At 35.0% G+C, this 12,734-nt stretch overlaps 1 protein-coding gene across 1 annotated transcript in view; it reads right to left on the bottom strand.

The window, feature by feature from the left end:
* LOC121376733 (junctional adhesion molecule B-like) overlaps positions 1–12,029 on the bottom strand; it is a 61,856-nt gene extending 49,827 nt beyond the window's left edge. Inside the window, exon 1 of the mRNA XM_041504501.1 lies at positions 11,475–12,029. The gene's annotated coding sequence lies outside the window, so the exon portion shown is untranslated. The remainder of the gene's footprint in view (positions 1–11,474) is intronic.
* Positions 12,030–12,734: the final 705 nt, after the last annotated feature.

Genomic DNA, 12,734 nt, shown 5'->3' on the forward strand with positions numbered 1-12,734 from the left:
CCTAGCTATTTATAACAAAACCGAATATCGCCTGGGGGCACATCACGGTACTCCCCCTATCATGTGAATTTTCCACAGCGACCAAGACGACATTTTTTCTTAGATGGTCAGACTAGCTGTCGCCAACCGCTAGGAAATAAGGTCGTAAAACAGAACTCGTGGAGGTATTACGTAACTACTGGCCACATGGCCTCCGCATCTGGTCTGGGTGTGTATTAGAGGGTACGGTCGCGCGGAGGTATTACGTAACAAAGCCCACCTGGTCTTAAGTGCATATTGGGAACAGCTCGACCACCGTCGCGCGGTGGTATTACGTAACCACGCTGCACACAGCCCTCTAAAACCATTAACATCGCCACAGGCGAAAAAAAATAAGAGCATATTGTGACAATAATAATAATAATAATAATAATAATAATAATAATGATAAAAAGACAAACATTTTACTGCCATGGTTATCTATCAATGTATACCCCCCCCCCCCCCCCCCACCACACACACACAAAAAAAAAACAAAAAAAAACAACAACAACAACAAAACCCAACAAAACATAAAAACAAAACAAAAAACCCACAAACAACCCCACAAACCCATTTTACCATCATGTTTAATGTGTGTTTATACTAAAAAATATTGTTGTTTCGCCTTATCCCCCCCCCCCCCCCCTCCCCCATTACACACCTAACCCCCGCAGTAACCATATTTAAATGATATTAACATGAAAGAGCTTTTAATACGTAAATGCCATATACACAAATCCGGCATGTTGGCTGATTCAATTTCGTTTTTCTCACTGTTTCGAGTTCTCTAAAATAGTTATTATGACAACAATTCTTGTAACGTATGATTTTCAAAAAAATAATAGCTAGGTTCAGCGTGTAATTTCGTACAGATTTATTTGGAGAATAGCAAACCTGCACATTTGTGGAACGTTTGGAATGCACTGAATGTAAAAAAAAGTTTTTTATTTTTACCTGTGATTTATGGCATAATATATATATATATATATATATATATATATATATATATATATATATATATATATATATATATATATATATATATATATATATATATATCTGTTTAGCAGTAACGATAATGTGAATAAATGCTATTGTCCGGATTCGAGCCTTTTCATTTAATTTAGGCAAAATAATGTCTTTTCAACTTAATAACGCTTGTTATGTCAAAGGCATAACCAACTCTTTTCTTTTACGATATGGAATTATATAAAATAATATAGCACGGTGATCATAAATGAGCTTTAACGGTCACGACATAAGCTCATGACTAAAGAGAGCTCAGGATAAAATGAAATTTACGCCAGTACAAATATTAGAACGACCAGAAACACGTTTTATATACAGCCACTAATATGTTATGCAGCAAAATGTATTTGATATGTAATTACAATCGTTAAAAAGTCTCTATTAGTCGAAAACATCTTAAAAATTGCAGCAAACTCAGGAATGTCCTTTTAAAGGTAGAACTGTACGTACTTTACCAAAGCTTTTCCATCAATTGCTTTGATACATGTATCACAAAAGAAGATTTAACTTATGCATTTTAATGGTAATTTGCAGACATTTTGTTTTTACAATTGTTTTTTCAAAACATGTTATTGGAGTTGGTATGGATTTAAAACTTAGTAATACGTTTTATATGATTTTTTAAAAAGTTTATTCACTGTAGCGTTACATGTCAATACGTAATGATTAGGGCCCTATTTCTGCACAATGCAGAGTCGAATGGGCATTTGGCAAAATAATAGTTGATTATACGAAACTCTATCTAGTGTCCCATCTATAGGAGGGCATTCTTTACTGGAGTTACCCTTCTTGCATCGCCACAAAGAGGACTGCCACTCCTAAATTAGTTTACTTAATCAAAACTAGCATTGGACAGAACTCATTGGAATAAGTACAGCTGTGAAAAACATGCCTTCATTAACCACAGTCAAAACAGTGACGATATCAGGTGTTCGCGAAAAAGAGCATATCCTGTCCAATCGGTGGCACAAAATTATAAAATGTGCAAGAGATTCACCAAAGAGATGAAAAAGTATGCATAAATTCAATATATGTTAAGTGATGCGTCGTATTTAGTAGATATAATATAATTCTGATTCATACGTACCTTGTGAACTAAGGTCGGTGCCATTAAGATCATCAATATAACTCGTCCAACATCGTTACATCCCTGTTTCTGATCCTTGCGTATCCTTATGACTCAATGCTATACAATCTGGTTCCGCCCGACGTGCTATTTTAAACCCTTCACGACTTCCGCTACACTTGCGTTGAAGAAAACAACGGGAGAAAATCCCCTTTTTTATTAAATACGAGGTAATCATAATTTTTAAATTCATATCTCCTACGGTGTAATAACGTACAAATTACATGTTATTGGCCCATATACTCAAGGACCATGAAGAACACGATTTAACGCTGGTGTTGGCTGCACCAAGATCACACGGAATCAATCGGCGTTTAGCGATTCATAATTTTGTTTTTGGTTGTGATGGGGGGTTATTCCGGTACGCGTAGGGCAACCGTCTTTGAGTTCTGATGTCGGCTTTTGAGAGTCGGTAAACGAGCGCCGTTATTGAATTGCAGACGGACAAAAATGGTAGTTAAACGTCGTGATTGCCAGCTCAAGAAATAGGATATTAAAACGGATGTTTTAAATATAGAAAATTATTGAAGTAGTGATACAACACAAGGAAATTGATATGCACAATGCACGGATTTAGACGAAGTCTGTTAAGAACATATGATATTTCCTTTGAAATCTAAAGCCTGGTAGTGGACACAAGCAGGTTTAGTATATGCATACAATGTATACAGATCAACTTCAGATGTTATGGTCACATAGTGATGTCATCTGATACATTACTTGTCTGTATGATGTGTCGCGTTTTTAGTTTTAGTGTTTTAGTGTGTGTGTGTGTGTGTGTGTGTGTGTGTGTGTGTGTGTGTGTGTGTGTGTGTGTGTGTGTGTGTTGTGTGTGTGTTATTGTGTTTTGTGTGGGTGGGTTTTTTTATTGTGTTTTTTTGTGTTGGTTTTTTTTAGGGGTTGTGGGTTTAGGTTTTTTTTGGTTTGGTTTGGTTTGGTTATTTTATTTGTTTTTGTATGATTGTTTTGTTGTAGGTGTCTTGTTGTCGTTGTTGGCGTTGCTTTGGTCTTGTTGTTCTTTGAGTGGGTTTTATTTTTTAAATGTTTATTTCTCGTCTAGCATCAAACAGTCATGAACCGACGCCCACGCAGCTAAATAAATTGCTTGCCAATGAGAGCGTATTATATACAAGTACAATCATTGTGTATTTTGTTTTCATTTATTTTCGTGCTGATATTGATTTACGGTTCAAGAACGTTGTGCTTGGCACACACCATAGTAACCTGGGTTGTCCACGACAGGGATAATGGTAGAGACCGGATAATGGTAGAGACAATTACCCCACAGAGGTCGGTTATAATAAGTGATACTAACTTATACCAACTATATAAGTATGGTTCCAATGGACGATGAAGGGCGTTTTTGCGATCCTTGAGGTCCTTGGGTCGTACAAGCGAACCTCTTTGGCAGAGACGTTGGTTTTATCCCATTCTAACCAGTGCCCTACGACTAGTATACCAAAGGCAGCGGTATGTGTTTTCTTTTACGTGGAAAACGCATATAAAAGGCACAATGCAAATAATGGGAAAAAATGCAACGGGCTTCCTCAGAAGACTATATTATTTCAGAATTATTCAATGTTTAACATCCAATAGCCAATGTTATCTAGTGGAGTAGTTTTTAAAAAATGTGTATAATCAGCTTAAGGACCATGTTGAATATTGGCAATTATTTCCACAATCGCTTTAAATGTTATTGGTTATGTTGGTCCTGGATTACTAAATCCTGTTTTGGCATCAGATGAGGATAAAATATTTTCTAATATCGAATTTGAAAACTGATACAGTTTCGTTGAAGCAGCTTCGTTGCTGATGATAGAGTAATGCAACTGAAGCTCATGGAACTATTTTCGTCGCTGGGAAAGTAATTTTGAAAAGCCGCATGTCTCCTAGTACAACGACAAACGCTTTCACGTTATTATTATTATTATGCGATAGATATTTTATACATAAATATCTTAATTATGTTTTCAAGCTGAAAGCAGTTGTGCGAAACGGCGCCAGTTTTAAAGATTGCTTTTTGTAACCAGCTTGTTAAAGGGACATTCCTGAGTTTGCTGCATTGTAAGATGTTTCCGACTAATAAAATAGTTCTACGATTAAACTTACATATTAAATATGTTTTCTTGTTTAGAATATCAATGACTGTATATTCAATGTGTTTCTGGTCGTTTTAATATTTGTAAGAAGCCCAAACTGGATTTTGTCTTCAAATAAAAAATTTTTTAGGAAATAAAATGAAAATTAACCTAGTACAAATATTAGAACGATCAGAAACACGTTTAATATACAGCCACTAATATTCTAAACAAGAAAATATATTTAATATGTAAGTTTAATCGTAGAAATATTTAATTAGTTGACAACATCTTAAAACATTGCAGAAAACACATGAATGTCCCTTTAACACACGTGGAATGGGTTATCATGGGTGTGGTCCCAACATGCATATCTAATGTTCCATCAGTTATTTGTTCGATTAAACCTCGGGATGATGAAGTTGCCGATATTGCGCGCTGCAAAACGGTTAACGTCTCTCGAAGACAATAAATAATCTGATTAATTAATATTTGTGTTGTGGATATTGGATATTTTGCAAATGTTGCAAATGTTGCAAATGTCGCAAACGTTGCAAATGTCGCAAATGTCGCAAACGTTGCAAATGTCGCAAATGTTGCAAATGTCGCAAATGTCGCAAATGTTGCAAATGTCGCAAATGTTGCAAATGTCGAAAATATTGCAAAGTGTGTTTTGTTTAACGACACCACTGAAACACTTTGATTTATTAAAGGGACATTCCTGAGTTAGCTACATTGTAAGATGTTTCCGACTAATAAAATATTTCTACGATTAAACTTACATATTAAATATATATTTTTTGTTTAGAATATAAGTGTCTGTATATTCAGTGCATTTCTGGTCGTCTTAATATTTGTAAGAAACCCACAGTGAATTTTGTCTCGAAAAAATCCGTTTTAGGAAATAAAATGAAATTTAACCTAATACAAATATAATAACGATCAAAAACACGTTTAATATACAGCCACTAATATTTTGTGCAGAAAAATATATTTGATATGTACTTACTGTCGTCAAAAAGTCTCTGTTAGTCGATAACATCTTAAAAACTGCAGCAAACTCGTGAATGTCCCTTTAATCATCGACTATTGGATGTCAAACATTTGTGGGTTTTTTTCACATAATATAGTCTTAGAGTTCCGCTACCTTGTTTCTGTTAGTAGCAAGAAATCTTTTATTTGCCCCATCCCACGGACAGGATAACTCATATCACGGCCTTTGATATATATTAGTCGTCGTTCACAGGCTAGAACAAGAAATGGCCAAAATGTGCCCACCGACGGGGATCGACCCAAGACTGAACGCGCATCAAGCGAGCGCTCAAAAATTGCAAGTGCAAATAATGCCAAAATACTTTACATAATTACGTGCGTGGTATGTATTGGAAGAAATTCCACTTGACGCATGTGATCATTCCTGGAAGTGCATTAATGCATCTAACAGATATATCTGCAAACTAACATAGCAGTGTCTACACGCGTTCATACCTAGCGCTGATCGGAGATAATCAAACAAACGACGTACATGCTTTTCCAGAGAGTTGCTTTAATGTGTTGATACAACACTACACCATCCGCTACTTAAGTTATGACATGTTTTTTCTTTTATTACTTTCCACTCGTTGATGCCAGACGAAATACGTTTTCTTCATCATTATACCAAAATAAATTATAATATTCTACCTGTGTGTCTCTTGTGTTTACTTAAATATATTTTCTTTGCCATTTTCTAGATTGCGATTGATAAAATGAATGTTTGGTGTCCATGATTGTTTTAACGTTTGCTTTGGCAGTAGCCATTTTCTAGAGTCAGCTGGTGATTGGTTTGTCTAAGTAGTGGATAAGTGCAATTAGGCTCCTAAGGGCCTTGTTTTTCAGGATTTTAAATATTTAGGCTTGACTTCAAAATGTTTAATTTCTATATAAACAATCCTAACTTTTTATTTTATTTTGGTTGTCCATATAATCAGCTCTAAAGTGTTTTAATTTTGTTTAGTCTCAGCAATTTAAAATATAGTACACTATTCGAAAATAAATAAAAAGAAAAAAAAGTGAAAGGTTTAAACATTAAATTGTTAACAAAAAAGTAAATGTTTAATATATACCAGACAACAAAAGATACGCGAAAATCATGATAAAATTAATTCGGTAAATACGCTTTTAATTTTAATGGATAGAAAAAGTGATAGGATTCGAACTGTCGTTATATCGAAGTAAGAGATCATGTGTCTGTGATTTCCTGTGAATTTTATTTTCCAAAACAACACAAACACAAGTTAAAGACGCAAAGCCTAGTTTCTGCCCGTAAAAAATGGACACTAAGTTTAGTTAATCTACACGCCTGCAACAACACACTTGGATAAAGTTGTGACAGAGTCAACAAAAACCGTCTGTGATGTTTAAATGGACACTAAGTTTAGTTAATCTACACGCCTGCAACAACACACTTGGATAAAGTTATAACAGAGTCAACAAAAACCGTCTGTGATGTTTAAATGGACACTAAGTTTAGTTAATCTACACGCCTGCAACAACACACTTGGATAAAGTTATAACAGAGTCAACAAAAACCGTCTGTGATGTTTAAATGGACACTAAGTTTAGTTAATCTACACGCCTGCAACAACACACTTGGATAAAGTTATAACAGAGTCAACAAAAACCGTCTGTGATGTTTAAATGGACACTAAGTTTAGTTAATCTACACGCCTGCAAAAACACACTTGGATAAAGTTATAACAGAGTCAACAAAAACCGTCTGTGATGTTTAAATGGACACTAAGTTTAGTTAATCTACACGCCTGCAACAACACACTTGGATAAAGTTATAACAGAGTAAACAAAAACTGTCTGTGATGTTTAAATGGGGAAATACCGTCTCGATAACCATTACTTCTCAGACCATTACCTGTGGGGTATTTCAAAAACCTGGATGACCAAAACCACTACAGGTGTACGAAAATGAATAGTCTAAATAATAAAATTTAACAATTTTTAATTTAAGTTATTATTAACAAAACGGCTCTAATAGTGAAAAATTAGTGTTTGTCGCTTTAAATACACGCCTAATTCGATTCACATATCCTTGGTGCAAATCTGAAACTGATGGATTGTGTATGTCTATCGATAAATGTTTACGTTTCTGTCCACAAATTAGATGTTTCCATCACCATGGTCACTAAACAAATAGTTTGTTGATTGCGATGTTAATTAGTTCTTGACATATTATATAAATATTACGTCTGGTCTTATGGTTTCTGGCATAATATGTTGGACTCTATATATCAACTGAAACTTACTGGCGTAGCCGGGGGAGGGCATAGGACCTGTTCCCCTTCATACTTTGTGTTTCTTTTATCCCATCATTTTTCTTATTTTTCTGTCACACCGTGACACAACTGATAGACAGTGTGGTGCTCCATCCCAATGTGGGTGTCCCCAATATAAAACCCTGGCTACAGTTGTGGAGACCATGGTTTGCGCGTTAGAAGCACCTTTAGAAGAAGAAGAAGGTTGTTTTGTTTCACGACTCCACTAGCGCACATTGATTTATTAAAGAGACATTCCTGAGTTTGCTACATTGTAAGATGTTTCCGACTAATAAAATATTTCTACGATTAAACTTACATATTAAATATATTTTCTTGTTTAGAATATCAGTGTCTGTATATTCAATGCATTTCTGGTCGTCTTAATATTTGTCAGAAACCCACAGTGGATTTTGTCTTCAGATAATTTCGTACGTACGAAAAAATCCTTTTTAGGAAATAAAATGAAATTTAATCTAGTACAAATATAATAACGATCAAAAACAGGTTTAATATACAGCCACTAATATTTTGTGCAGAAAAATATATTTGATATGTACTTACAGTCGTCAAAAAGTCTCTGTTAGTCGATAACATCTTAAAAACTGCAGCAAACTCAGGAATGTCCCTTTAATCATCGGCTACAGGATGTCAAACAGAAAGACTTGACTACAAAACTGGAGTTTCTGAATCTTTGAGGAACAGACGTTTGACCAATATCTGTCTCCGTGCGTGCTTCTATGCTATTTTCAGAATCATGACCAACAAATAATGTGAAATTATTTAGTCTATTTTATGGACATAGATAAAATTGCTTCTCCCTCTGTGACCATTTGTAGAAGAAAAAAAAATGTTTTGAACACGGCAAAGACTCGCTCCCCTGTAATACATTCTCAAAAACAGACGATTAATTCTGTGAAAAGAAACCACAGCTTTTGTAGACATTCGTTGGAATTCTGTTCTGTTATTACGAACCCGACTTCGTAATGACGACGTTGGGCTTGCTGTATTGTTGGCTCTGACTGCCTATTAATACTGCTATTGACAAGGGGTCTCGGCTAAAAAGGCCTGTCATAAAGTAGAGAGAGTCGACCGTCTACGGTGAAATAATCCACAAAAGGCAATTCAACGTTACATTGTAGTGTCTTGCTATCGCTAGCTAAATTAGAAATTCTATTTTGGAGATTCTAGTTTGTATAGAAGATGTAATAGAATTATGCTGCCTATGTATGTATAGAAAAATACAAGTATATAGGCATGCATCGATGGATAGTATGTATGTATGTATGTATGTATGTATTGATATTTGTGTATTGTATGTGTCTTGTGTTTGACTAGTACATACAAATATATAAACGCAAAGACACAGGGATAAAAATCTATTCTGGGCTCCCAACCCGTCTATCATGCGGTTGCTGGGACTCGAACCTATGGCACGGAATTGCCCACAGTTCCCAGACTACTACGATAACCGTTAAAAATAATGTTCAGTTAAACGATGATATACGTGATGATGTAGTCGACTGTCTTTTAATGAGCACCTGGTATAAATAGAGAATAATACATGAGTGGTCGTTAGATATCATTTATCTCACAACGAGTTGTTTTAAAATGTATCTAACGAGCGAAAGCGAGTTTGATACGTTTTTAAACAACGAGTTGTGAGATAAATGGTATCTACCGAACACGAATGTAATGTTCTATTTCTTACATATCCTCAAAAACCAGATGTTAAGCAACTTTTAATTTTTTTATCGACTAAACGATATTTACAGCCATTTGCACTTGTAGCTGACTTAAGCGTCACATACACACGAATGCCAGGTTAATTATACGTCACAGTGCACCGTGCTATTTTTTTATTGGACGTGTGACATTGGTGACCTGGTCATCACCTAGTAGAAGTCAGTCGTATGTCTTGAAATTGTTAACACACGCACGTGTGTAAACAATTATGTGTTATAAAAGATAACACATGGTGTTATCACCAACGGGTGTGTAAGAATATTTGATATATATTCGTTTATAAGAGATTGTGTGTGTGTGTGTGTGTGTGTGTGTGTGTGTGTGTGTGCGTGCGTGCGCGGGAGGGGTTACACCTAGGGAAGGGGGACACACCTAGACTACAACAATAGTCATGATACCGGGGACATTCAATTAATACTACGAGATCGGAACTATATACATCATATAAACCGAATGACTCTGTACTTATTAGGTTATCGGGCTTAATTCTGGTAGGTACTGGGTTCACCTCCCTGTACCGGTTCCCAACCAGAACGAAATTTTAACGACTCCTTGGATAGGTGCGAGGTCACTACACCGACTTTTCTCCCACTAACCACAAATAACCCACTATTTTGGACAGCTTACTTGAACCGTGATTGGATGTAAACATAAAATTAAGTTGAAATAAAATAAAAAAGAACTTAGCTGTAAGATGTAAGGCTACTATACTAACTACTAACATATTTGCAACTAAACCACTTTCATAGACAGATATCTAATACAGCAGAGGAGTGCCCAGTATAACGTGCTTAACTTTAATTGGATATAGGCAAGTATATTCTTTAAAATGGTATGCTGTGTGGAATTTAGGGTACATGACATCCGAAATTAAATATTTCCTGTTACAAATCCTATTTCATTTTATTAAATACATTGAAAGTCTGAGCAATTTTACTAAATCGTGGTAACTAACATCGGTAATTCATCTTCAACATGTTAATTTTCATCTATAGTTAAGCGTGGTGTGCATGGTGATTACAGCTTTTAAATGGGAAATCTGTTAGTTCCTCCCAAAGTTATGTATACGCTCTAATGACTAAACATAAGAAATTGCATCAGACATCACCACACACACACACACACACACACACACACACACACACACACACACACACAAACACAGGGGAGGGAGAAATATATATATATATATATATATATATATATATATATATATATATGAATGAATGAATAAATGAATGAATGTTTAACGACACCGCAGCACGAAAAATACATCGGCTATTGGGTGTCAAACTATGGTAATGCAAATAAATAAAGTGATGATCAACATCAATATAAAAATTCAAGACTTAAACAAAAACAGTGTAAAGAACTGTGCAAAAACACAAATATCACATAATTTTACGGATACTGAATTTTACTCAAAACTTCAATTTTGTGCTGTATTGGCCATTCTCAAAGAGAATGTTACACCCCTGCACCACGGTGAGGTTACAGCACACGCAGGGGCATATATATATATATATATATATATATATATATATATATATATATATATATATATATATATATATATATATATATGTATATATATATATATATACATGTATATATATATATATATATATATATATATATATATATATATATATATATATATATATATATATATATATATAGAGAGAGAGAGAGAGAGAGAGAGAGAGAGAGAGAGAGAGAGAGAGAGAGAGAGAGAGAGAGAGTATGTGTGTGTGTGTGGAGGGGGGGGGGGGGGTCTATGACATCCCTGACATTAAATGATGAAAGTTCATATATTATTTTGCACACAAAAATCAAATAATAATAAGTTACATATACAAATAGAAAACAATTGACACGCCCAGAAACCTGCATACTTCAGTCCATGGACATGCCTAACCAATCACAAAAGAGGTCGTGCATTACAAACACACACATACTGTCTAACCGTTTTCTAAACCACGTTTTGTAAATAATGTTTTCATTTCTTGCAAAGCGTAGGCTATACATTTTTTTTAATTTCTTTCAGCCAATAGCTAAAGACAGCAAATGTAAATAACAAGGGTTTGATTGATTATCACATCTAGTATCTACATACAATGTAGGTATGTAATGGAAACAATATACGCTTAAATAAAATTCACTCACCTAGAGAGAAACCATGTGTTTTGTCAGGGAATCCTCCTCATTCCACAATATAACAGGAATGGAAGCGACGGGACATTCCGCGTATGTAGGAGGACAACACCGTATGTTTACAAGCAAAATCATACGGGAATATTTTGTTGCTCCGCAAAAATGCTGGTTAGTTAGAAGGCGCGTTGGAGAGACGGCTGAAGTATTCGGTTCCTCGAATTCTCGCTCACTTTCTTTACGCGTGGTTCCGTCAGAGTTAGTTTTTCTTCTTCTTTTTTTTTTTTTTTTTTTTTTTTTTTTTTTTTTTTTTTTTTTTTTTTGTATTCATATTTCTTTTTTGTCTTCTCGGGTCAGCTGTCAAGTTTTTTTTGACACACGTCAGTATATTGCCAAGTGGTTCAGCATTCCTATGTTTTTGAACCCATTCATCTTTGAAGCAAAAACATATTAATATGCATATGTGTTCGGTGTTCAACAAGAAAGAAGTATATATATATATATATATATATATATATATATATATATATATATATATTCCGTGCATCTGTTAGGCCATTTTAAATAGACACCCGGTTTTTTGATGAATGGTGTTAAAGGCAAGTTCATAAACAATAATTAGGAAAGTTGGCGCTCCCTCTTATCTCGTAGAATTGAATTTACAGCAGTACGCAATAGGTAGTTGCATTTCTAACAATGATTAATAAAATTTATATATTATACTGCTATTACTATTACTACTACTATTACTACTACTGTTGTTGTTGTTGCTGTTGCTGCTGCTGCTGCTGCTGCTACTACTACTATTACTACTACTGTTGTTGTTGCTGCTGCTACTGCTACTACTACTGCTATTACTACTACTACTATTACGACTACCACTACTACTGCTGCTGCTGCTACTATTACTACTACTACTACTACTGCTGCTTCTGCTGCTGTTGCTGCTGTTAGTACTACTACTATTACTACTACTACTACTGGTACCACTACTACTACTAGTGCTATTACTACTACTGCTTCAGCTGCTGCTGCTTCTGCTACTTCTACTACTACTACTACTACTACTACTACTACTACTACTACTACTACTACTACTACTACTACTACTACTACTACTACTATTACTACTACTACTACTGGTACCACTACTACTACTAGTGCTATTACTACTACTGCTTCTGCTGCTGCTGCTGCTTCTGCTTCTGCTACTTCTTCTACTACTACTACTACTACTACTACTACTACTACTACTACTACTACTACTACTATTAC

This window comes from Gigantopelta aegis, chromosome 2, assembly GCF_016097555.1.
Source record: "Gigantopelta aegis isolate Gae_Host chromosome 2, Gae_host_genome, whole genome shotgun sequence".
NCBI lineage: Eukaryota > Metazoa > Mollusca > Gastropoda > Neomphalida > Peltospiridae > Gigantopelta > Gigantopelta aegis.